The 21,809-nt window shown below is 41.0% G+C and overlaps 1 pseudogene; it reads left to right on the forward strand.

The window, feature by feature from the left end:
* The first annotated feature begins 15,800 nt into the window (after nucleotides 1-15,800).
* LOC120286557 lies at nucleotides 15,801-19,816 on the forward strand (annotated as a pseudogene).
* Nucleotides 19,817-21,809: the final 1,993 nt, after the last annotated feature.

Here is a 21,809-nt window from a genome sequence, read left to right on the forward strand (position 1 = left end):
GCCTTGGTGGTGAGCTTCTCCTATCCCGAAGTGCTTTATCATTGGCTGGTGGAAGCTTTAGGCCTTGGTGGTGAGCTTCGTAGATCTCGATCCTCATCCTCGGTTGGTGGCGTGGCCTTTATACCTTGGGAGGAGATCGTTCTATCTTTTCTTATTCATTTTTGTTTGTTTATCATATACACTACTCCATACACTTAACCACAAAAATCCCCTTATAAAAATTTTCATTCTTGAATCACTCACCCCATCACGCATCACTTATACTCTACCCAACTTCTTTATTGGCTTGGATAAGCATCGATGGTTCTGAGTTGGTCGATGGAGCTACATTGGATGCACCCGCATCATCCTCCCGGGGTTGTTTGAGATTTGTCCTCAAATCTAGAAGGTTTTCATCCTCTAAGTAAGGAGAAAGGTCTCCCACGTTGAATGTTGCTGAAACTCCAAACTCTCCCAGAAGGTCAATCTTGTAAGCATTGTTGCCAATTCGCTGAATAACTTTAAAGGGACCGTCAGCTCTAGGCATGAGCTTGTTCTTTCAACGAAATGAAAATCTCTCATTCCTCAAGTGAAGCCATACAAGATCGCCCGGTTGAAATTGAGTCTTCTTGCGATGTTGATTAGCTTTCTTCTTGTAAGATTCGTTGGCCTTTTGAATGTTGGATCGAATCTGCTCATGGAGCTTCTTCATTGATTCAGCTCTTTTCTTGCCATCAAAGCTCACTTGAGAGTTAGACGGAATTGGAATCAAATCAATAGGTGTGAGAGGATTAATTCCATACACAACTTCAAATGGCGATCGACCAGTAGTATAACTTGGTGATCGATTGTAAGCAAATTTAGCACGCGCAAGCTTTAAATCCCAATCTTTCAATGATTTACTCACCATACCACGAAGAAGAGTGGTTAGAGTACGATTTGTTACCTCCATTTGGCCATCCGTTTGGGGATGACAAGCTGTGCTAAATAAGAGTCTTGTACCAAGCATTCTCCATAGAGTCCTCCAGTGGCTTAAGAACTTGGAATCACGATCCGACACAATGGTCTTTGGTACTCCATGAATGCGAATAATCTCTTTGAAATATAATTCAGCAATATGAGATGCATCATTAGTCTTGTGACATGGCACGAAATGAGCCATTTTAGAAAACCGATCGACGACTACCATGATAGCATCTTTTCCTCTTTGAGTTCTTGGTAGAGCCACAATGAAATCCATGCTAACATCCTCCTAGGGCTGCAATGGTATCGGAAGTGGAGTATACAAACCTTGATGGAAATGGCTTTTTGATCTTTGACAAGTTGCACACCTTCAGATGATAGCATGCACATCTCCACTCATCGTTGGCCAATAGAAATGCTCTTGAAGAACCTCAAGAGTTTTGTTAATACCAAAATGACCGGCCAATCCTCCACCACGCGCTTCTCGAATTAGCAATTCGCGAAAAGAACTCTTCGGCACAAATAATTGATTTCCTTTAAAAAGAAACCCATCTTGCAAAGAATATATACCTTGAACTCCTCGCTTGCAATTGTTGATGATGGATGAGAACTCCACATCTTCAAAATAAAGTTCTTTCATTGATTGAAATCCAAGAATCTTAGAGTCCAGAACCGCAAGCATAGAATATCTTCTCGATAAAGCATCTACTACAACATTAGTGTGCCCCGGTTTATATTTTGAGACGAAAGAAAATGATTGAAGAAATTCTACCCATTTTGCATGTCTCGAATTAAGCTTACGTTGGCCGCTAATAAACTTAAGCGCCTCATGATCAAAATTAAGGACAAATTGCTTTGGCCTCAAATAATGACTTCCATGATCAAGAGCTCGGACAATGGCATAGAACTCTTTGTCATAAGTCGAATAATTCCTTTTGGAATCGGATAGCTTTTCGCTAAAATATGCCAATGGTTTTTGTGCTTGCACCAGAACAGCACCAATACCAACTCCACTTGCATCACACTCAACTTCAAATACTTTATCAAAATCAGGAAGTGCAAGAATAGGGGACTCACAAAGTTTCTCCTTGATTATGTCAAAAGCGTTTTGAGCAGCCTTTGTCCATTCAAAAGCACCATTCTTCATGCATTCAGTTATAGGAGCTATGATGGTACTAAAGTTTTTGACAAAATGTCGATAGAAAGAAACAAGTCCATGAAAACTTCTTACATCAGAAATGGACTTCGAAACTGGCCAAGTCTTTATAGCTTCCACCTTGGTTTGATAGACAGAGATTCCATCTTTGGAAACCACATAATCAAGAAACACAATGCTTGGAGAGAAGAACTCACATTTCTCTATTTTAGCATATAGTTTTCGTTCTCTCAAGACATTAAAGACCTGTTTTAAATGAGAGATATGCTCCTCCTCGTTCCTGCTATAAATAAGAATATCGTCGAAATAAACAACGACAAATCGACCAATAAAAGAATGAAGAACCTCGTTCATAAGTCTCATGAAGGTACTCGGAGCATTAGATAATCCGAATGGCATAACCAACCACTCATAAAGGCCTCCCTTGGTCTTGAAAGCCGTCTTCCATTCATCACCTTCTCGCATTCTGATTTGATGATAACCACTCCGCAAATCTATTTTTGAAAACACAGAAGAACCATATAATTCGTCAAGCATATCATCAAGTCTAGGTATAGGGTACCTATACTTAATGGTGATGTTGTTGATGGTTCGACTATCAACACACATGCGATATGTACCATCCTTCTTAGGCACAAGTAGAGCCGGAATAGAACAAGGACTCATGCTTTCTCGAACATATCCTTTGACGATAAGTTCATCGACTTGTCTTTGCAACTCCTTTGTATCCTCCGGATTGCATCGATAAGTTGGCTTGTTTGGTAGCGGAGCACCGGGGATCAAATCAATTTGATGCTCAATACCTCTTATGGGAGGTAATCCAAGTGGCAAATCCTCCGGAAACACATCTGCAAATTCTTTCAACAAGCAATGCATTTTTGGATTTATGGGTCGCTCTATCTCACTCTTTTCTCGACCACAAGCAAAGCAAATACATTCTTTTGTTTGCTAATGGCTCTCTCAACCCGTGTCTCACTCAAGAACAGATTTTCCTTACAAGTGTTTCCCTCCCCAGGTTGATTATTATGTATCGAATAAGGATTCAATGGTAAAAGAGTAATGTATTTTTGTTCCTTATGAAAAGAGTATGTGTTTTTCCGACCATCATGCATAGCATTTATATCAAATTGCCATGGTTTACCCAATAACAAGTGGCATGCCTCCATAGGAATCACATCACATACAACCTCATCTCGATAGTTCTTCCCAATCGAAAATGATATAAGAACGCGTTTGGTTACCTTGAGTTCATTCCCTTGATTGAGCCATTGGAGCTTGTATGGTTGTGGATGTTTCATTGTTGGAAGCTTCAGCTTGTCGACAAGAGTTGTCGAAGCAACATTGGTGCAGCTCCCACCATCGATGATCACCGAACACACTTTTCCTTTAATAGTGCAACGCGTGTGAAATATATTCTCCCTTTGCTCTTTATTAGGAGAAACTTCAACATGCAATGCTCTTCGAATGATCAACAGCTCACCATCATCGGCTTTCTCCACAACTTCTTCTTCCCGATCAGATTCGGAAATATTTTGGTCTTCATTGTCAGCCTCTTGAAGTGCTGAATTGATCTCCTCAATTTCTTGAAGAGTCATAACTCTCCGATTTGGACAATTTGCTTGTAAATGCCCAAAACCATGGCACTTAAAGCATTTCCTTGCATCACCTTCAAACTTCTTTTGGACTTCTTTGGAAGGCTCTGCATTCTTTCCCTTGCCTTTGTCTTTTGTCGACGTACTCTCACTCTTGCTTGACGAAGCACCCTTAAAATAGGATGTCGCCTTTGTTGAGGTTCTGGAGGAAAACCTCTTGCTCTTCAATTATTTTTCGACTTTTATGGCTAACTTGCATACATCCTCAAAGGACCAATACGGTTGAAGTTCAACCATATCAGCAATTTCTCGATTCATGCCGCCAAGGAAATGAGCGATGGTTTGCTCGGGAACTTCTGGAACTTCACTCCTCATTTTGAGTTGTTCAAACTCAAGAATGTATTCTTCAACGCTCATCCCATGTTGTCTTAGGGAGTTCAGTTTGAGGAAGAGATCTTGCTTATAGTTGTCGAGCAAGAACCTCTTCTTCATCAACTTCTTGAGTTTTTCTCAAGACTTGATTCGGCCTTTTCCTTCCCTTGCTCGTTGTTGCTTTAGATTCTCCCACCATAGAGAAGCATATTTGGTCAGCTTTAGGACAGCAACCTTACATTTCTTCTTATCCGAATAGGATTTGAAGTCAAAAATTCGTTCGGTTTTGTGTAGCCAATCCACAAAGTCATTGGGATTAAGATTACCGTCAAACTCCGGGACCTCCACTTTAATGTCTCTTTCATCCTCCTTATGCCTCCCTCTCTGTCTTCGTCTTCGAATTGAGGACTTGCTCCGTTTGTTGTTGAAGATTTTGGATTGCACGATCTCGCCTTTTGTTGTGCACTTGCTCCAGCGTCAAGCCTCTAGGAACTTGTTCATCCATAAGGAATTTGTAACAAAAGAAAGAAAGGAATCACTCAAATGAGTTCAACCTTGAGCTCTGATACCAATATTTTGATGCGTGATGGGGTGAGTGATTCAAGAACGAAAATTTTTATAAGGGGATTTTTGTGGTTAAGTGTATGGAGTAGTGTATATGATAAACAAACAAAAAGGAATAAGAAAAGATAGAACGATCTCCTCCCAAGGTATAAAGGCCACACCACCAACCGAGGATGAGGATCGAGATCTACGAAGCTCACCACCAAGGCCTAAAGCTTCCACCAGCCAAGGATAAAGCACTTCGGGATAGGAGAAGCTCACCACCAAGGCCTAAAGATTCCACCAACCAAGGATAAAGGGCTTCTTGGCTCACCACCACCAAGGAGTGATCTACGCTCCAAGGATAAAAAAACCGAAAGGAGTTATCCACTCTCCAAAGGAGTTCACTCAAGTTGAGGAAATCTCATCATTCTCATTCATGAAATTCGTATCTCCCATACATTGGATAGTTTCCCCTACTTATAGGAGGATTTTAGCCTTAGGAAATATTAAAAACAAACTTTAATGACCTAGGAATTAAACGTTCGACTCTTGAGCTACATTAAAATAAAAACAGCTAGGAACTTAATAAAAAGCAAATTAACACGGGAACTAAATGCCTTTAATCGCCGGCCTTCCACATTCTCAAACCGTTAGCTTTCCGTGTTCTTGAACCTTTGGCTTTCCATATTCTTGAACCGCATTCGTGAACTGATGCGTGATGGGTTGAGTGATTCAAGAACATAGATTTTTTTCAGAGGGGATTTTTGTGGTTAAGTGTATGGAGTAGTGTATACGGGGAAGAAATGGAAAGGAATAAGAACAGATAAAAACAATCTCCTTCCAAGGTATAAAGGCAGCGCCACCAACCAAGGATGATGATCGAGATCTACGAAGTTCACCACCAGGGCCTAAAGCTTCCACCAGCCAAGGATAAAGCACTTCGGGATAGGAGAAGCTCACCACCAAGGCCTAAAGATTCCACCAGCCGAGGATAAAGGGCTTCTTGGCTCACCACCAAGGAGTGATCTACGCTCCAAGGATAAAGAAACCGAAAGGAGTTATCCACTCTCCAAAGGAGTTCACTCAAGTTGAGGAAATCTCACCATTCTCTTTCATGAAATTCGTATCTCCCCTACATTGGATAGTTTCCCCTACTTATAGGAAGATTTTAGACTTAGGAAATATAAAAATTCGAATTTCGATGGATAGTTTCCCCTACTTTGGGTTTCTTTATCCTGGAGCGTAGATCACTCCTTGGTGGTGAGCCAAGAAGCCCTTTATCCTCGGCTGGTGGAATCTTTAGGCCTTGGTGGTGAGCTTCTCCTATCCCGAAGTGCTTTATCCTTGGCTGGTGGAAGCTTTAGGCCCCGGTGGTGAACCGTAGATCTCGATCCTCATCCTTGGTTGGTGGCGCTGCCCTTTATACCTTGGAAGGAGATTGTTTTTATCTGTTCTTATTCCTTTCCATTTCTTCCCGTATACACTACTCCATACACTTAACCACAAAAATCCCCTCTGAAAAATCTCTGTTCTTGAATCACTCAACCCATCACGCATCAAAATATTGTGGTATCAGAGCGTAGATCTGATGGGGTGAGTGATTCAAGAACGGATTTTTTTATAGGGGATTTTTGTGGTTAAGTGTATGGAGTAGTGTATACGGTAAAAAAACAAAGAGGAAAAAGAAAAGATAGAACGATTTCCTCCCAAGGTATAAAGGCCAAACACTCCCTTTAGGGAAGTAGATGGGTCTTTACGAGCTGTCAATATCAATTATGAGGGTGTTCTTCTTCTTCATGCTCTTAGCCTTGTCGTTAGCCTCAGACATGTACATCATCATCAGCTACAACTAGGCCTACGACAACGAGCTTGGCCGGTGCACCAACATGAAGGTCATGGCCCTCTACGGGTTGTGGCTCGTGAAGCACGGCAAGGCCTACAATGCCCAAGGTGAGAAAGAGAGGCGGTTGAAGATCTTCCGGGGACAATCTCCATAACATCGACAAGCACAACTCTAGGAATTGGACCACCACACTAGCCAGGCTCGTTGCATTTGGCTAGTACATTTGATGGCTAACATAAATCGTTTGCTAGTACATTTGATGGCTCACCTGTGTACGCTAATGCACGCCGATGGCACGCCAGTCGCTCATCCAGTTGCTCACCCATTAGCCAAGGCAAATTAGAGTTTTGTCAACCGTCATTTTTCCAATGGCTCAGCGTTCTTCCTAAATGAATCGAGTAAAGCTGGTTTCTCTTCAAGTTACATAACGAACATCATCAGCGTCATTTTCCAAGCATTCTTGAATTTTAATATGCATTCCCCAGGAGACTAAAATTGAGCTTACAAATTTTGTGCCCACTTGCATCAGCAACCAATTTTCTTTACTATAATTTTTGCAGGGTATTTTTCATAACATTGCGATGCTGCACTGGACCATAGGGGAAGTAACTGCCATAGATATGGCACGGAGAATAGCATGAATTACTGGATCGATAAGAACTCTTGGGTAAAAGTTAGGGAGGCAAGGTTACATCAGAATGAAGCGTAAGCTTGACCAATACCGTAACTGTCAGGCATGGGATCGCAATGGAAGCATCTTACCCCATCAAAAATGGCCCAAATCCCCCAAACCCAGGCCGTCTCCCCCGTCTCAATAAAACCGCCGATTACTTGCGATCGTTATTATTAAATGTCCCGAGCGACTGCTTACTGCGTCCCCATCAATATGCCAACTATTGCTTCGCCTGGGATGCTACCCCGCTTGAGGCTGCCACATGTGAGGATCATGAAAGTTGCTACCCTCATGACTACCCCATCTACAACGTCAATGAAGGCACCTGCTTGAGTGATAATAAACCATAAAATTTTTTGCTTTGATCAGTTAACATTTCAGTACTAACCTCGTTAGCATCTGAGGTATTTCTTTTTATGTGTTTGGATTGGATTTTGCTTATATTGATTTTTCCCATAGAGCAAGAACAACACTGTCAGTGTTAAAGGCATTGAAGCGTACCCCAGCACAGTTTCACTGGGCCTTCGGGAGTGGTGGCAAGAGAATAACAGGTAAGTGAGAAGGTTTGCCTTTTAAGTATTGGGACGAATAGCTTTGCCAGAGTGAAGCAGTTGCAACTTGAGTCACTTTGATACACCTATTTCATTTCACTATAATAGGGATCGCAGCTGAGCCCTATCGGTATCATTAAATAATTGGAAAGTTCAATTGATGTTAATCCGGATGAAGAATATGTACATAGTGCCGTATTTATTGTTAGGTGCTTCATTTGTCACAACTGAGCTCGGTGATGCATAACGAAGGTCATGGCCCTTTACAAGTCATGGCTCGTGAAGCATGGCGAGGCTTAAAACGCCTTAGGCCGAAGGAGGGACAATTCAAGATCATCAAGGACAACTTTCGGTTCATTGAAAGCACAACTCAAAATTGGACCTACATCGGCTGAGCTTGTTGTGTTTGGCTAGTACAATTGATGGCTAACATAGATCGTTTGCTAGTACATTTGACTTGGCTCGCCTGTGGCACGCCGATAGCACAGCAATCGCTCGTCCTTACTTGCTAGTGGCCAAAGCAAAGTTAAGGCTTTCATGGACATTTATGGAATTGAAAGTTGAGCAAGAATAAAGTTCGAAGAAAAAATCTATTTCAAAATTGCAGCATTCAAAAGTACCTCTGAATCTACCTTAAGTTAAAGGCCTTAAGAGACTTTTAAAAATGCAATTGCATATCCCTAAAGCACCCCATAAATTTCGCCACACACATCAAGGAAAAGAGAAGAAGATGGGTCTTTACTGTCCATCATGATCAATTATGGGGGTGTTCTTCTTCATGCTCTTGGCCATTATCATCAGCCTTGGACATGTCCCTCTTCAACTACGCCCAGGCCCATGGCAACAAGCTCGGCCGGTGCACCGATGCGAGTAATGGTCCTCTATGAGTCATGGGTTGTGAAGCATGGCAAGGCCTACAATGCCCTAGGCGAAGGAGAGGCAGTTCAAGATCTTCAATGACAATCTCAGTTCATCAACAAGCACAACTCTAAGGAACCAGAACTATACTGGCCAGGCTCATTGCATTTGGTTAGTACATTTGATGGCTAACATAGATTGTTTGCTAATACATTTGATAGCATGTTAATGGAACGTAAGTTGCTCGTTGGTTACTCACCAAAACTTGAGACAAAGTTAGGGTTCTCGTGGACAATTTTGGAATTATGAGAAAGCTGAGTGGGGCAAAGTTAAAAGAAAAAAATTTATTTATATTTCGGAAATGCAACATTCAAAAGTACTTATGAATCTACTTTAGATTAAAGGTCTTGAGAGAGTTTTAGAGATGCAATTGCATCTTCCCAATACCCTTTTGGAAAAGAGAGGGAGAAGGAAGATGGGTCTTCATGGACCATCGAGATCAACAATGAGGATGTTCTTCTTTTTCATGCTCTTGGCCTTGTTGTCAGCCTCAGACATGTCCATCATTAGCTACGACCAAGCCCACGGCAATGGCCCAACCAGCACACCAACACAGAGGTCATAATGTTCTACCGTATCATGGCTCGTGAAGCACGACAAGACCTTCAATGCCCAAGGCAAGAAGGGAGGCAGTTTTCAAGATCTTTGAGGACAACCTCCATAACATCAACAAGCACAACTCCAGAATTGGACCTACAATAGCTAGGCTTGTTGCATTTGGCTAGTACATTTGATGGTTAACATAGATCGTTTGCCAGTACATTTGATGGCTGCACTTGTGACATGCCAATTGCATGCTGATGGCACGCTAGTCATGCTCGGTTACTTGCCAATAGTTGAAGCAAAGTTAGGGTTTTGTGGACATTTTTTGGAATTGTGAAAGTTAAGCGGGAGCAAGGTTGGAAGAAAAAAAATATATTTGCATTTTGGAAATGTAACATTCAAAGTATCTCGAATCTACTTTAGGCTAAAGGCCTTCAGAATTTTAAAGATGCAATTGCATCTTCCCAAAATACCCCAAAAATTTTGCCAGACACTCTTTAGGAAGAGGGGAGAGAAGATGGGTATTTATGAGCCATTTAAGATCAATTATGGGGTGTTCTTCTTCTTCATGCTCTTGGCCTTGTTGTTGACTTCGGAAATGTCCATCATCAATTACGACCAGACCGACAATGAGCCCACCAGTGCACCGATGCGGAGGTCATGAGGCCTCTACAAGTCGTGGCTCATGAAGCACAACAAGCCCTACAACTCCTAGGCGAAGGTGAGGCAGTTCAAAATCTTCAAGGATAACCTCTGGTTCATCAAGGAGAACTCCAAGAACCGAACCTACACAATCAGCTTGAATTGTTTTGCCAACTTGACGAATGAGGGTAATGGTCCATGTGCCTAGGGGCCCGCCCCGATGCTGGGACGTAGCTCACCAAGAGTTGGAGCAGCCACCACTATGAGCCCTGACTCGTTTGGTGGCATCGTTTGGAGTGACAAAAGAAGGGAAAGGGCTCGTAAAAACATGGCATAAAATGTGAATGTTGATGGCTCACCTGTGACACACCAATCGCACACCAGTTGCTCATTGGTTACTTACTCACCGATGACTGAGGCCAAGTTAGGGTTTTCGTGGACATTTTGAAATCATGAAAGTTCAGTGAGGGCAAAGTTGGAAGGAGAAAAATTTACATTTGAAAATGCAACATTCTAAAATACCTTTGAACATATCTTAAACTAAAAGCCTTAAAGAGAGTTTTAGAGATACAATTGCATTTCCCAAAGTACCCCAAAAATTTCGTCAAACACATCCTTTAAACCCTCCCCTTCTCCTTTTTCACCATCGTCACAGTTGCCATCATAACCTTTTTGGCTCCGGCTCCAAGAGCATTGACGGCCTCTCAAACTCTTCTTCATCTCCTACTCCTAGTTTGGTCCCGACTTCCAACTCCGTAAGCCAATGATTTTGAAGCAAAAAGGCCTAGAGTCTGGATATTCCGATGGCAATGGTGAGTTTTGGGGTCCGGCGATGGCCGCGAGATATTTGTGGTGGAGAGAGAGATATTTGAGTTTTATAACCCCATCATCGTCACTCATCGCCCGCACTCCAAATTCCACCCTGGAAAAGCTCCATCTTCAAATGCACGCGCGAGAGAAGATGGGTCTTCACCGGCCATCAATATCAATTATGAAGGTGTTTTCTTCTTCATGCCCTTGGCCTTGTCATTGGCCTTGAACATGTCCATCCTCAATATGGCCAGGCCCACGGGAGCTAGCCTGACCGGCACATCGATGCAGAGTCATGGCCCTCCAAGAGTCGTGGCTCATGAAGCATGGCAAGCCTACAATGCCTTAAAGCGAGAAGAAAGAGGCTGTTCGAGATCTTCAAGTTCATCAATGAGCATAACTCAGGAACCAAACTTACACAGTCGACCTGAACCGTTTCACCAATCTAATCAATGAGAATTACCGGTCCATGTACCTAGAGGCCCGCCCCAACGCCAGGAGGAGGCTCGCCAGAGCCGGAGCAGCCGCCACTATGAGCCTGGCTCGTTTTGGTGGGACTGTTTGGAGTGACAAAGAGAAGGCAAAGGGCTCGTAAAAACATGGCTTAAAATGTGGACGTTGTTAAACTGACGATTTAGTGGATTGCATATGATCAAAGTCTTCTTTGGCCATCCGAAAATCGATCTCGTTATACCGGAAAAATTTATTCGGTCGATGGTTTAGTTGCAAAAGTTTGGATGGTATATTTTCTCGAAGCAAGGAAGAGTTGATGCGAAACCCATGTGGAGGATTAAAATATATTTGTTCAATAGAATCATTGGACATTTTCAAAGTAGAACTGAGTTTTTGCCAACAGACATAGATATAGTATTTGCTTCCTTAATGATTTCTCGATAGAATTTAAATAGGGTTTTTAACTGTCTTTTTTTTTTAATCTTCATGATTTTTGAATCTTGATCGATTTTATTCAAATAAACAATAGTTTATCAGTTAGTTAGAACTTCCTAATTTTTTCCGAACGTTCTCATGCAAATAAATATATACGGCTCTATCTTGATGTAATTCACCTTAATTTTTATTTTAGAAATAAAGAAAAAGAGTTTTCTCTGAGTGGGCATTGTTTGCACCCCAGTGCGGACGTTGCGAGTTTACTCGCGTTTATCCCGTGTGTCATCAAAGAAAATTGCGATATAAAGATTTGAAGAAAATAATTAAGTATACCACATGAGAAAAATTTCGTTTCGAGAATATATTCAATGAGCTTTCCACGGGAGTGCGTGAACTTTAATGCTGTCTTTATTTCGAAACAACTACAAAAGTTAGCACCATGCATATGTGTCACGAGATGCCCATGCCGCATAAGTTTGAGTGAACAACTTCCATATAAAAGCCACTCCCATTTGAACTTTCTTGAAAGGGTCATTCTTCTGTTTGTGTCATCTTAACATAAAAGGTTTTAATTTTAATGTTTTGAACTGAAATCTGTTTGACTTAGCTATCATCTGCAAATGATGTCTTAAATATGGGATTATATCAACACCATCATGAACGAGAGAGAGAGAGAGAGAGAGAGAGAGAGAGATGGATTTTAGGGGCAATTCCATGAGAATGACGATGGCACTTTTCGTGCCAGTGTCTCGTTACTCCTTGAGGCACTAACCATCATAGAGGCCGTATCTCTCAGGGTTCACTCTTCTGCAGATTGGTTTATTCAGTGGCTCGTGATCCACCCAGTAGCTAGAACGAAAAGAGCTGTTTCACTAGTAATTAGCAGCGCAAATAACAATTGACTAGTGCAGTTGCCTTCGCAATAGATCACACTATTTAGATAGAGAACATTATACATCAACATTAGATTGCTTGCTTGGCTACAAGAAGGTCATCGTTTTACTTGAACAACATGATACTCAAATGCAGCCTACATTGTTAATGGCAAAACCTCATGAAAGTTAAACGAGAAAGACTAATCCTGGGTGGGTAAATTTTGAAGTATGTCGCGCCCATCTTCAGTGTATAGGTTAGTTAAACACAACTTCATATGAGTTTCTGCATAATTCAAGTGTATCGAAGAAAAATTGATCTTTAATGCTTTTGACTACATATTCTAGCAATTCGTTGTACGTGACTTTTTCATTAAATTTTTAAGTTTCACATGACATTTAAAAAAAAAAGTTTTGAAGTCCAACTGGACAAAGCCTTCCGGTCAGATCATCATTGAATCTTTATCTTTGGTTAACAATTTACATTTTTCCATCTCTTTTCCAATTTCAACCACCGTCTATGTCCCAACGCGACCAGCAGTATCAAAAGTTAAACCACATGCTTCGTCTGGTCTCTTCTTGTAGAGATCTTTAATTTTCTCTATGTATATGATGTAAAATCATCACGATACATATGACAGAAACCTTAATTTAAGTAATTAGTCATGTTACTTGTTTGAAAAAGCCAAGTGACTGGCATTTAAACCACCGTCTATGTCCCACATGGCATTTGAAAAAAAAATTGAAGTCCAACATTGACAAAGCCATCTTCTTTGTATTCATCTTTATCTTTGGTTAACAATTTTACATTTTTCCATCTTTTTTCCGATCATTTTTTCAACAACCGTCTATGTCCCAAGGCGAACAGCAATATCAAAGTCAAACCACATGCTTCGCCTTGTCTCTACTTGTAGAGATCTTCAATTTCTCACTAAATATGTGATATAATATCATCACGACACATATTATGACAAAAACCTTAATTCATGCAATTGATCATCTTACCTAGTTGAAAAAGCCAAGGCACTATCATGCATTGGATTTGTGTGTGCACCTTGTAATTGGAATTTGAGTTGAGGTCAAACGCGTGTACTACGATGGATTTTCAATTAGAAATCTTACACCTGAATGGCATGAGATAATGGATAAAGGATTTATTGAACATTTGATATCTATATTAATACCAATCGCATTGACTCGTCCTCAAACCAAATTAAATATCTCACAACCAAGAGATACTCACATCTACTTGTCTTTTTCTGACAAGCGCGTTTTGCTTGACAAGGAAAATCAAGAATGGCGACATGATATGTAGTGTATGGTGCTTGTGCTTAGTCGGATCTTACAATTCTCGCCGATATCAAAATATCAAAGCACCATGCTATCAAAGGGACCGGTTGTCTTTTATCCCATAAATAAAATCAAAGATCCGTAGAATCTATTGCATGGCCCACGCAGCTACATAATTGCAACGTCCTTTGGCCCTTTAGCCATGACAGGGACGGACACCATTCAGTAGGGAGATCCCTAAAAAATCAGGACCCATAGATATTTGTCATTTGTTAATTGATGTCTCTTTTGAAGCAAGGATTCGTGAACGATATATTATTTAGAAAATATTTTCATAAAATCGATTATTTTATCGCTTAAATATATATCGTTTATGAAAATATTTAAATATAAATTGTTGTTGATAATGAGAAAAGAAAATGTTAAAGAATCGTTAATTTTCGGAAAATAAATGGGCTTATAATTTTTATACGGACTACAAATTTATAGTTAATTGTGAACATTCTAAGGGCAGAAATTAAACTATACTTAATTAGAGATATATGGATTTTCAAGATGTTGATTATTTAAATCACTCTCGTTTGCTTACAAGGAGTGTGGATACTTGGAATCAACTCGAAAGATGACAAATCCATTCGTTTAAATGGGATTATTTGAGCTTAGTTGATAGCACAGAATATGCTTGTCTCGTAAAAAGAAATTTTGATTTTAAAGGCGTTTTGATAAAAGGAAAAATTGGAACCCTTAGTTTAAAGTACCCGTCATTACTTAGAAATTTAACGCCATAATTGGTAGTGGTGATTAGAAATGATAAAAATAATGCATCTAATTATGGAGGACAAGAAGAGAAAGGATATAGTGTACCGAATATATTTTAAGTTTTCTTTTTAGGGGAAATGACGTCAAAATACCATTACTTGCACAAGGCGCTCTCACTTCACTATAGAAACTTTTCAAGTAATCCCCTAAGTTTCATATCAAATGAAAATTGAACACTTCAATGTTTCTGGCGCCATATTCTAACAACTCGTCCTTTGTGCATTATTTGTTTGCTTTTTCAGTTTGACGCGACATTTTTAAAATATAATTTTTGAAGTCCAACGTGATTTATAAGTCAAGCTAATTATAGTAATTGAATCTTTTACTGGTTATAGTTATGTCAAACATGTTCTATTTTTGTAATTCAAAGCATAGTAGGCTTTAGCACTTACGCAAAACTTATCAAAAGAGGCCCTAATCGTTTGTTTGGTACAACTTTTTCCTCCAACAGTTCCACATGTAAAAAGAGGCGTTGTGGCTTCTATAAGGTGTTTTGCAAGCATAGTGTAACCTGACAGACCATCCCCATCAACGAGAGAATCTAATTGCTTTGAAGAAGCTATCCTATCCAATTTTTAACTGCTGCGACATTTAAAACACGTATTCTTAAATACACAAAAAAATTCAATCACAAGTAACGTCAAATGGATTCTTAGCTGTAATGATATTTGTCGGTGATGAACTTTAATTTCTTGACATGGTCTCAGAATAAGGAGGATTCCTGTGTTCGAATCTAAAGAGGCGACTCCAAAACTAAGAGGATCCTTCAAGTTCCAATTATTTCAAATTAATCTATGTTTGGCTCAATTGCTTTTCCCCGCTTCATAAGACATAGGCGATTAGGCCGATACTAAAAGAATTACATGTTTTTTTTTTATGATATTACAAATTCAATTCACATCACAAGCGAATCTTCGAACGATTTATGATGTGTGGCCTAATATTGATATAATTCATTAGTATTGTGAGGGCTCCAATAATGGATTTGCTAATCTTAAACTTTTGAATGTGGCCATTTTGAGGGAGCCTAGCGCCAGTTGCTCCTCTTCTTTTACTTGTCGAATGGGTACTACCGATTTTTACAGAGTTTTTCTCACTAAAAGAAGAGAGCCGAAAAGAAAAACAATTTTCCCCGGGTTTAAAAGAAAAAGGAAAATGAAAGTCTCAAAAAGGTTCAAATTGCCGTGGGGTGGGGCTGCCCTAGCTTTCTTATGTCCACTTCTGGCCAATCACACCTCATCCACATGCGTCGCACGTGGCAGACCATCACTTGCTAGCCTCCGATTACCAATTATGGCTGAAATGCCTCTATCACCCCCCATTAATCCCTTTGTATTTTTCCTCATAAATTACGTTCCCTCATATTTCGTCCCTAATAAATCTCTCTCTTCTTTATAAACCCACCATCCTCACTCGTCACCAGCATTCAACCTTCATCTCTCTCGCCCCAGAAAACCCCCCTATCTGCCAAACGAGAGAGAGAGAAAAGATGGGTCTTCACGGGCCATCAAGATCGCTCATGGGGATGTTCTTCTTCCTCATGTTCTGGCCCTATCGTCGGCCGCAGACATGTCGATTATCAGCTACGACCGCGCCCACGGCGGCGACCCCGGCCAGCGCACCGACGCCGAGGTCATGGCCCTCTACGAGTCGTGGCTCGTGAAGCACGGCAAGGCTTACAACGCCCTGGGCGGAAGGAGAGGCGGTTCGATATCTTCAAGGACAATCTCCGGTTCATCGACGAGCACAACTCCGGGAATCGGACCTACACGCTCGGTTTGAACCGGTTCGCCGACCTGACCAACGAGGAGTACCGGTCCACGTATCTTGGGACCCGCCCCGATGCCAGCAGGCGGCTCACCAAGAGCCGGAGCAGCCGCCGATACGAGCCGCGGCTCGGGGGAGCAGCTGCCGGAGTCTGTCGACTGGAGGAAGGAAGGCGCGGTGGTCGGCGTCAAGGATCAGGGAAGCTGCGGTGAGTTTCTCTGGGATTCTCTACTTTTGATAACTCGCGATTTCTTGGGAAAAAAGGGACCTTCGGACAACTTGGTTCGACTCCGAGGGAAAAAAACCGAAAACAAAGAGAGAGTAATTTATAGTTGAGCTCTACATGAAAATCGGAAAGTTATTTTCATTTTAGAAGATCGCGAGAATTTTCAGGTGATTGAAAAGGTTGATATTTATTAAATAAAGCTTCCGATAATAATAAATTTTAAATTGGGAAAGTAAGGAAGAAGCTGAAAACAAGAGGTATGCCAACTAAAAATGCCCATTTTTTTCCTTATTTATCACGGGGTTGGCTGTCTTTTGTTTGTTTTTATATCTTGGGGTTATTTATCTGTCTTCGTCGGAGTTTCCCATTTCCTTTTGTCCTCGCGCGAATCATTTCTTGCGTCCAGAGGGGTCTGGAAGACGACAATATATTAGGAACGTGCTTCTTGGGTTGTTCGGGATGATAATTACGAAGGATTGCGAAGGGCGGTCTTGTTATTATATTAAAGCCAGAAGAGTGTCGTGTTCCAGTTGTGCACTGCTTCGTCAGGAAGGAAGAGTTCATGGGGGGTTAGGTTGAATTTGACTTTTCTTAGAACGTGACACCTGAGTCATTACGCGAACTTTTTAAATGCTGCTCGAGTAGTCTCGGAAAAGAAGAAGAAGAGTCGTTTTGGGGTCTATTAACACGAGATTTTTTTTGGTAATAAGACTGCTTAATCATGGGATTTGCCGGGCAGGAATTTATCTGTTCTGGTGTAAGGTGGTTTGGTTTTTGGAATACTCAGTCAGGAGTAGAAGTGAAGGAAAAAAAACTAATCGGGAACGTGAGATTAGAGACGTGAACATGTGAGAGAGTGTCCATGAAGCTGCTTGTGCCGAACTTCTTTTGAAAATGATCGTTCGGCTCTTACGCAGCAGAGAGGTTTTACGTAACTGACCCACTTGAACCAGCTCATGGAAATAAATTGAGTTTGAATCAAGACACTAGAGTACGGTACTCGTTTCGTGGTAGATCAGATGATAAGATGTGGGGAAAATATTTTTCTTTCATGGCGATCAGTAAATCTCATCGTCTATCTGATTTATCTTCTGCCGAAATAATGGAATTATCTTAGATCATATTACAGTTAAAAAAAAAGAGAGAGAGATCAGAATATACCTTTGGTACGTGTAAAATACTGTTATTAGACACAATGAACCAGCGAAAGCAAGAGCATGAGAAACGTCATTAGTATGGTATTGCTTCCATTACACAACTAACAAGTATCCCCATGCCTGCCTCACACTTGTTTATTGGCCTGGTGACCCATTAGGCTCGGCGTAAATGAACAGAGATCGAAAGATGTATGCAAAAATGGCGCGTCAACATGGCTTAAGAGGGACGATAAACATTTAGATGATGAGACCTCCTGAAGTCTCAATCTGATCAGAACTTTTAGGGTCTTCATGTCAACCCAAGCTGTGTAACTCACTTCAGGATTGCCATATACTTAAAATCGCATTTGTTTAATGAGTTTTTGGGGTTGTTGAAGTCTTAATATTGACCACTAATACTTCATGTTCAAAGATATGTGATTGTGTTTGAATTGACTCTGATAAAATCAGGAGTTGCTGGGCCTTCTCCACCATTGCTGCCGTGGAGGGGATAAACAAACTTGTGACTGGTGATCTGATCTCGCTGTCGGAGCAGGAGCTGGTGGACTGCGATACTACTTATAATGAAGGTTGCAATGGAGGTCTCATGGACTATGCTTTCGAGTTCATCATCAACAATGGTGGCATTGACTTGAGGAAGATTATCCGTATAAAGCTGTCGATGGCAAATGTGACCAATATCGAGTCAGTTTTGATCCATCTGTCTTTCGGTGGTTAGAGAGAAGCATTTTGATAAGGATTGTCTCATGTTTTTTCCTATTCTGTTCTGCAGAAGAATGCCAAAGTTGTTACGATAGATGATTATGAAGATGTTCCAGCGAACGATGAGAAAGCATTGCAAAAGGCAGTTGCTAATCAACCAGTGAGTGTGGCCATTGAAGCCGGTGGTCGGGCATTTCAGTTGTACCAGTCGGTAAGATCCTCTCCCAAGCATGACAACTTTTGTGTCTCTTTCCAAGAGAGAGATTAACGAACATGAAGTAAGCTGTGAATCTGCAGCTTATACAACTTTAAAACCCTTTTCATGAATAAGTTCCCTGGGTTAACTCATGCATTTCTCAAGCCTTCTTCCTAAATGAATTGAGTAAGCTGGTTTGCTCTTTTAGTTACAACAACAGAACATCATCAACCATCATCTTTCCGGAAGCCTTTCCAGAAGCATTCTTCAATTGTAACATGCATCCCTCAGAAGACTAAGAATTGAGCTTAAAAAGTTTTGTGCCACTTGCATCGGCAACTGATTTTCTTAACTGTAATTTTTGCAGGGTGTTTTCAGTGGACGATGTGGTACTGCACTGACCACGGAGTGACTGCCGTAGGATATGGCACAGAAAAAGGTATGAATTACTGGATCGTAAAGAACTCTTGGGGCAAAAGCTGGGGAGAGCAGGGTTATATCAGAATGGAGCGTAGCTTGACCAATACTATAACTGGCAAGTGTGGATCGCAATGGAAGCATCTTACCCCATCAAAAATGGCCCGAATCCCCGAACCCAGGGCCATCTCCCCCGTCTCCAATAAAACCACCGACCACTTGTGATCGTTATTACTCTTGTGCTGAGAGCACGACTTGCTGCTGCGTCTATCAGTATGCCAACTATTGCTTCGCCTGGGGATGCTGCCCGCTTGAGGCCGCCACATGCTGTGAGGACCATGAAAGCTGCTGCCCTCATGACTACCCCATCTGCAATGTAAATGAAGGAACCTGCTTGATGGTAATAAACCGTGAAAGCTCTTGCTTTGATCAGTCAACATTTTGATATTGGCCTCATTACCATCTGAGGGTATTTCCTTTTATATGTTTGGATTGATTTTGCTGATATTGATTTTTCCCGCAGAGCAAGAACAACCTCTTAGTGTAAAGGCATTGAAGCGTACCCCAGCACAGTTTCATTGGGCCTTTGGGAGCGGTGGCAAGAAGAGCAGCGCATAATGAGAAGGTTTGCCAAAGTGAAGCAATTGCAGCGAGTCACTTCAATATGCCTACTTCATTTCACTATAGTAAGGGATTACAGCTGAGTCCCTATCAGTATTACCAAACAGTTGAAAAGTTTAATTGATGTTAATCAGACGAAGAATATGTATATAGTACTATATTTATTGTTGGTGTTTTATTTGTCAACAGACTGATTGTTCCTGGCTTCCAGCATGTTTGTTTATGGATCCAGTTAAATTTACTTAAGAGGAAGTATGCTCAGTCCTTTGAATGCTTTCTGTTACTTAATGCTGCATATGCTTTTGTGCCCCTCGTTAGTCTTCATTATGAGAATGTGGAGGGATCAGAGAAGATCTTTTGCAAATCCTCATCGACAATCATGAATGTTGAGTACGGTTTCGGGGCATATTGTCGTTCGAATAGGCACATGCTGTTAAAGCACTAACCTCAGCTCCGCCACAATATCATACCACGTCACATTCAAAGAAGAACAGCGCATTGGAGAAGATGCTCGAAACTCGCCATTTGGGCAAAAATGTTGAATCGGTGTGGTGCAACGCCTCTTAATTAGTTTGGTGGAGCAACATGGTGACTTGCCATTGTACTTCTGCAACAGGTTTATTGGGTTTTTGCGAAGTCATAATACAGTGACTCGATGTATTAATGAAAGTAGATGCCTCCTTGCAGATTGCATGAGATGGTTGAGACAGTGAGCTAGATAGAGATTTTTCACCCGAACTTAACAAGAATTAATGATCCAAAAGTCCATCACCAAGAAAGCTCTTGGACGGAGAATACACAATATCATCAGAGACATGAAAACTTGTCTGGAAAAGGGTATCCATGGTTAGCTTCAATTTTACCTCAAGGATTTGCAAAAGTGACGCTCATACATTTGTCCAACGGGCATCTTTAAATTAGTACTTCCTTTGTATCCACTGCTCTCCTAGGAAATGCTAGATACTCGTTCTACCACGCTAACACAGCCACACGCATTTTGGAAGTTTTTGTCTTGGTCTTATGTGCCTAAGGAATGCTCGTGAGTGTACTGCATCAGCTCACCAACAGAAGTACTTGAAATTTGATCGTTGCATGGTACTGAACAAGCGAGCTTCTATGTGCTGATACAGATAAGGTGATCACTGTACATATAAACAAAAGATCACTCTTTGTTATTGGACCATGAGTCACTGATTTTGCTTGGCAATCATCAAAGGGACAAAAGAGTTTATGATGTCTCAAGACAACCGATCGGCTTCTCACCAATGCTCACGCGGTCTTTTCTTTGTGGGCTATAGATGTGCTGAAGAAGTCCTTGTTAGGGACCAATGATTCCCTGTTTTCTTGGTACCTGTCCACTTTGACCTCCTCTGCATTCTTTAAATAGTTCGATGAATAGGAATGACTAAACCAATGCCCAGTGGCTTCTGATTATCATGAACCCATTTGCTCGAGTGTTAATAGAAAGAGAAAAAACAACTTCATCTGTTCATTCGTTTGCACTCGGGCAGCAGCAACCATCATTTGCAGCGTTGTCCATCCCTATATCCCATCCCCACCACTTTCCATACAGTTCAGCAACGTATCTGGCAACTTCTGGCTCCTTTGAATAGGCTCAACCGGCATATCGGCCTTCAACTCAGGGCTCGAGTTACTGCCCATCAGGTAAACTCGATTCGCCATCTTTAATCTTTTTAGAAAATCTTCAGGGAAGAGTTACATAGAAACATCGTGCATGCGTGTCAATGGAGCAAAGTTCGTTTTAGCATGTCTAGTTACAACTTACATTGTTGGCCGACATTGTTTCTGGGTTATGATAAGAAAACCTCATCCGTAGTTTTCCCTAACTGTATTAAAGCTTGAACACGTCATACTTTAGCTAATGGCCTTGTGTTTTTTCTTAAGTCCCATTGATGGTTCACGGTCATACCTACGCCCATAAAAGAAGGTGATTTAGCAAGAGAGTAGCATCCAACTTGAAACTAAAACACTCATTCTCGTATGCCCTTTTCTTTTTTATCCAATCGTGACGTTATACTAAATTAAAGATAGAGCGAACAAGCATAATCCGCTCGTTAGATTCAACAGTCGGGTCCATCTTAGGAAATTTAATTTTTATGGAATCAAACAAAACCAAACATCAATCGAAACTAAACTTTAAATTCACCATTAATGAGAACGAAGAAAATTGTGCAAACATAAATCTAAAGCATTCTGAAAAAAAAAATAAAAAATAGAGCTTAATTTCTTTTTTTGATTATTTTTT

This window comes from Eucalyptus grandis, chromosome 8, assembly GCF_016545825.1.
Source record: "Eucalyptus grandis isolate ANBG69807.140 chromosome 8, ASM1654582v1, whole genome shotgun sequence".
NCBI lineage: Eukaryota > Viridiplantae > Streptophyta > Magnoliopsida > Myrtales > Myrtaceae > Eucalyptus > Eucalyptus grandis.